Raw genomic sequence first — 6,245 nt, 5'->3', positions numbered from 1 at the left:
CGCCTTCTCCGTCTTAATCTAATTTCACTACAGCAGTGTGTGAAGTATAAATGAGGAAGAGGAGGATGACGAGAGAGCAAATGATCATATTGGGAGTAAATCTGCGGGCTGACTTTGCTCGACCGTATTTTTACGTTGCCGATAAGGAGGTTGTCACATCGAGAGCTCAGTATTTCCTCGGTGTAAAGAGTTTGAGAACCACCAGATGCCACATGAAGACCAAAGAACAAAAAAAACAACCATCAGCATTTGTTTTTCGCCATGTTCTCACGTCCTTGATGGTGACTAATAGTATTTTGACAGAACACGCAGCTGGTGTATCGGCAGTACGGGGCACCACATCTGTTATCCTTCTCAACTTCAGAATGACCTTTTTTTAAATAGAAGCTCTCTCTGTCTTTTACACACACACACACACACACTTGTACATTGCAGGAGGCCGCCATCCCACGCAGGGCAGCTGAGCGAGGAGCGAGCGAGCGAGCTAACAGCCTGTGACCACGCTGTAATTATGAGCCGTTTTCTAATTATGAACCACTTTGGTGTTTCTGCTTTGACCACTCAGAGTTTTCTTTTCTTTTCATGACCTGCAGGCGAAAAAAGAAAGGATGGGGTTACGGAAAAGGAAGCGACACAGAGGCAAAGTCAGTGAGAGGAATGACGGGAGCAAACCGTAACAAAGAGTAAAGAAAGTGAAGCTGCAGTCTTCACAGCAGGTTTTTCCCCACTGAGAAAAGTGCCAGCGGACTGCCTGTAAAACAGAATCATTACGCCGTTAACCCCCAATCCATCTTCATCTCTCTTTGCTGGAGGAAAGCACGGCAGTGGAGAAGCCAAGGAGCTTCCACAAGTTGAATGAAAGAAAAGGGTGTGGAGCGAGAACTTGGAGCGCCGTTGCACCCACACCTCCTTAACCCTCATGTGAAGAGTCAAGGTAACCTCTCTCTTTCCTCTCTCCTCTCTCTCCTCTCTCTCGTCTGTGGATCTGTGGGTGAGCACAGCAATGAAAGGTGACTGGTGGCCGATTGTGATTTATGTTGTGGTGGGTTCGGGTGTACGGGCTGTGGGCCGGTGGAGGGGAGAAGATGGATCCGAGGTGAGACCAAAGGAGACAATCTGATTACAGCCTTCTACCTCCTTTCATCTTCATCTCCAACACGCGCGCTGCTTCACTTGCTCATTCGCCCACATCTCGTCTCTATGGAAACCTAAAACATGTGAAGAAGCCAGGGTTTGGTTTTTAATTTTTATGGAAGGAGGGAGAGAACGACTAATCCATTAACAGCTCCGCAGAGAAGAGACAGCTCACTGTCCCACGTGAGACAATAGCTGACTGAATATTTTAAAGCACTGACAGTTTGTGTTCCGTCTCTGTTCATTGGCAGCGTTTGCTGCACAAACTCTGGCCGTATGTCAAGAAAGTGAGGGGAAAGAGATGCTTCTGTGAATTCTTCACTTATGAAATTAAAGTACACAAGTCAAAGCTCAGGCAGCTGGGTTTTTTTTGCTCTAAATTTCATTGTTGACACATTTGATTTTAAGTGAAAAAGGGCAAACATGTATTTATTTATCTATTTATGTGAGGTGAAGAGTGCATTTTAATGAACCTCTCTGTGAATGTCACAGCGTATCTGGAGCTCATGGCCTGTTGTTTTCAAAAGACTTTTAAAGAAACAATAAAAAGAGAAAAGAAAGCGCACAAGTTCAAGTTCAGATCACCAGGCTACAGTGACTCACGTCTAATGGCTGGTAATCCGAGTGCGGCGTTTATTCTGCTTTAGTCGCACCTCGTAACGTCTTTGCTTTTACCAAGACGACTAAGAGTAAAGGGATGTGACATTCAACATTTATGAATTTCTTGTGTTTCTACTTGTGTGTGTGTGTTGGTGCAAGTTGGATACACATGAGAATCCACCTGCTGTTTTCTTTTCAACACCTCCTCTTTTCATGTTTCTCCTGATGTCTCAACACTTCAGATTTTTGGCTCGGAACAAAAAAAAAACCCAGTTCTCCTCTGCCCCACAACTTTTTTTTATATATATATTAATTCATATTTTACTTAAGTTAAATTGTGTTATTTTGGTAACTGACCCAGCCTTTGATCGAACACGTTGGTTTATGTTTTCAACCAAAAATGGGTTCATTTAAATGCTGCTCTGTCAGTGGCTCTTTGTGTGCCGACCCTAAACCCAAAGTTCAAGAAAAAATTCAAGATGAAAGTTTCCCATTATTAAGTATTTCTGACCCACAATTTATCACCGACATCTTTAAACTCTGACGTTGTAGCGTCTCTCACTGCCACCGTGAGGTTCATAGCACAATACTTAATACAATATTAAGTGATTAAATGCGAGTTCTTGTGCGTCTGGCTTCCCTAGCACTCCATGTTGTGTCACTCTTAATCAAACGACATTACGCAAAAAAATGATCATTTGTGCCGTCGTCGCTTCACGGTGTGTGGCTCGAGTGATTAGTCAACAGGTAGCAGCTGTGCTAATCAGCTCACCTGGCACTGATCTCATCACCATGACTGTCAGTCTCTCTCACACACACACACACACACACACATCCCATAATGCCACTTCATTTCAGCATTGCGTAGAATCACCACATCACAAGGAAAAAAAAAGACAGGCGACGTGGACGCGAAACAAAGGTCAACAAAGGGTCATGGGAATGATAAAGCATCATTTTTCAAAACACATTCCCGAGCTTCAACAGGATATTTAACTTCTTCACAGCACTTTGTGAACTCGCACTTCATTTTTCAACTTGATTAACGTCCTTTAATAGCTCCACTGTTTGAAACTGTCCCGGGCGCACACAATTACAGCCGCTCTACTTAAAAAAAGGTGACACTTTTGTCTCCGGAGCCGCGTCACTGTACGTGATGTACAACATTGCATGGTTAGATTTGCAGCTCCTGCTTTTTCCCCTTTTTAATTACGATAATTGCAGGCTCCATGAATAGACCGTGCCGTTTCCACACAGACATAGAAGCTACTGTATGAGAGCATGAACATGATCATAATCTCTGTCCTGAGACTGCCATCAAGTGGCAGAAAAAGGGAAATGATGGTGCAACTTCCCCAGTTTCTGCATGGTGACGTAAAAAAAAAGAATCAAACATTTGTTAATGAAAGAACGACGGGTTTCATGCCAGGGGAAGAGGAACAGCGAAAAAGGGAATTTAAGCAACACAAGGTAAAGTGGAATGAAGGCAGTTGAACCCTGTGATGGCTCAGTGTTCATATTTAAACTGGCACAGACATATGCTGACTTCACAGATGAGTCATAATGAGGAAGGTAAGCAGTTCTCTCGTCGAGCAGCCGGCTCTTCCCTAAATCATAATGCAGACTATATATATATATATATATATATATATATATATATATATATATATATATGTATGATTTCCTCATCTGCTGCCCAGAGGGAGAAGTGAAAAGTTGCTCTTCCCTGGATTAGATCATTTATCACCATCATCAGAACACGGTGTATTATTGTGCTGCTGAGAGATGAGAAAACAGCTGACCACAGTTTGCAATCTACTGCCTCGGCCACGGCTTTATCTGGGAAAACAAAAGAATGAAAGCCCTGCCGCAAGGTGCTGGGTGAAGCACTTTTAGCATCAATGAATCACCGCTTTTTAAACTGTAGAAGTTAATATTAAAGCTGATTTTTGAAAACAGGACAAAAAGATCAATACTGCCTAAAAAAAAAAGTCCTAAAAAGGCTGCGTTAATCTCTTTGAACCGACACACCTTTGGATGCTAGTGTTGCATGCACCTCGTTATCAGCGCTTTCTCCGTTTGATGTCAGACGTTGCACAAAGTGATTTGTTTCATGTCGAGACAGTTCCTTTGAGCCAATAAAGCGAGGCGGCTGTAAAACAGGTTGGAGTTTAACTGAAAACACAAAGAAACGCCCAGGAAAAGTTTCAGAAGTAAATGCTACTGCTGAAAGAAATTCGGAAATTTGAGCCAATACTAAAATGTGACGCCGACAGGCTGCTGACCACTGATTGGTCAGAAAGTGTCGTCACCGCATGAGTCATGAGCGTGACGTTCGTCACAGGAATCGAACCGAACAATACTGGACTGTAGTTTAGTTAAAAAAGACCTCAAAATCCTGAAAACTTGCGTTAATCTCTAGCAAGAACATTTGTAAAATCTCATTATTTATCAGAGGAGTTTTTAGTTCAGTGACAGCGTCAGAGTCAGAGAAGTACTGAACTAATCTTTCAAGTCAGAGTGCGGATTCTAACGATTCAGTACAATTCTGAAAACAACTGCTTTCATGCAGCTGTGTAAAAACGCGTAAAAATACACAACGGAAAAGGAAGAAGAACACTGACACTTTTCCCTTTACATTCTCTCGGTTTTCAGATGAAACACACAATTGCAGTTTTAACTTTGCCAAATGTGACTCTGGTTCATTTGCCGATTTCTCACATGTGCGTCCACATCCGTTTGAGCGTTTGAAAAGTAACCCGACAAAGATTCAGACACGCGGCGCAACTTCTAATTCCTCGCGCTGTCGCAGTGATGGACACAGACAACACACGGATCGACAGGCTGATTAACAAGCAGACAAATATTCCACAGCACTGTAGCTCATTACTCCGCAGCCTCAGCACAGGAGTGAGTGAGTGAGTGAGCTGTGGTCTCACATTAACTTCCACCTTATCCTTCCTGAGAATGTGACATGAATAACCACATTATGATTAACTTTCAGCTCAGTGATGCAGCTCAGGCCTCCCACACGCACACACACACACACAGAGAAGACGGTGCACAATTAAAACTCAAAATCTCAACACAGAGAGAGGGCGAGAGAAAAAGAAAGGTTAAAAAATAACTTTTGAGTGTCAAGAAGGAAGACAGGAAAATGAGAGGGAGGGGAGAGGAAGTGAGGCCGAGTGTGAGGAGCCTCTGTAATTCATTTGAGAGAAAACCCACGATGGACGGTGAAGTGTGGAATCTTAAAAATGCACTGTTTCTCCCTTTTTACCCCACATGAGAGTAAAATACCAGAGCGACAGCTTTAATTTTCACTCCTGAATACGAGTCGACGCACCCTCACTGAATTTTACAAAAAAAGAGTTTTCTTTCAAAATGTCACTCCCCCATAACTTTAATTTCCATTCTTTGTCATTGTGTTTTATCCATGTAAGTCACGATTTAACCACAAGCTCATCTTATTGGTCCGATTGTGTTGTCTGCTCTGTTTTGTTATTGTATATTAATGCTTTTGTCAATATTTAGCGTGTAAATTAGCGTGTAACTCTTTTATTTCATTTTCACCGAATACTAAATCTGAAATAAGCTCATCGGCAAAACAAAATAAAAAGCAGAAGAAAAACAAAAAAGTCACAGAAGAGGAAACGTTCATGCTCTTGTACGGCTTCATTTCCCTGTTTAACAATTAAGTGGCTTCAAACAGCAGCAGCTGTGACTGGCGCGTGCAGTCACATCGTCAGTGAATCCACTTGACAATGGTCTGAGACGTTTGTTGATGCACTTCATAAACAACTCTCAAAATGGCATTCACGACCCAAATATCCAGTGCAGAGACAACACATAAGACAATCTCATTATATTATAGTCCATTTGCTTTAACACTATAAACAGAAATACTTATTTTCTCTCTATATGGTATGAACAAAGTTGAATTCTCCTCCCCCTCCAATCACAAAACATGTTTTGTTTATTGCCTGAGAGGGATTTGTTTCACTGCAATCTATGCAATTATTGCAGTTCACTGAACTTGACTCTAAAACAGTGTGTACATGTGTTCCCTGTATCCCATAAAGACTTATATATATATATATATTTATATATATGACAAACAAGGGCTTAAAAGGGCAGAATCTATCATTTCCCAGCATCATAATTAGCAAACAGTTGTAAAACAAAATGGCTTTTTCATAGAGAGAGAGAGAGCGAGGGACAACAACAACTACTACGACAACAACAGCAGTAAATCTCAGCTCGGCAGCACATGCAGACTCGGTGTTCTGCCAGAGGAGAAGAAACAGAGCAGCAGGCGCAGGTGTTCTTTTATCACCATCATCTGGTGTCCACTGCTCAAAGCGGCCAATAGAAACGTGGCTGCTGGATTAGCTCGTGAGAGGAAACAGGTGTGCCGCTCCTCCTGCAACCGGCAGCCAAACTGCCATGTGATTGTTCTCCCCGAAAAATAACAATAAAGGGGACATTCGAGTGCAAGTCCCGCAGTCAGT

This window comes from Solea senegalensis, linkage group LG3, assembly GCF_019176455.1.
Source record: "Solea senegalensis isolate Sse05_10M linkage group LG3, IFAPA_SoseM_1, whole genome shotgun sequence".
Lineage (NCBI taxonomy): Eukaryota > Metazoa > Chordata > Actinopteri > Pleuronectiformes > Soleidae > Solea > Solea senegalensis.
This window is presented reverse-complemented; position numbering follows the sequence as displayed.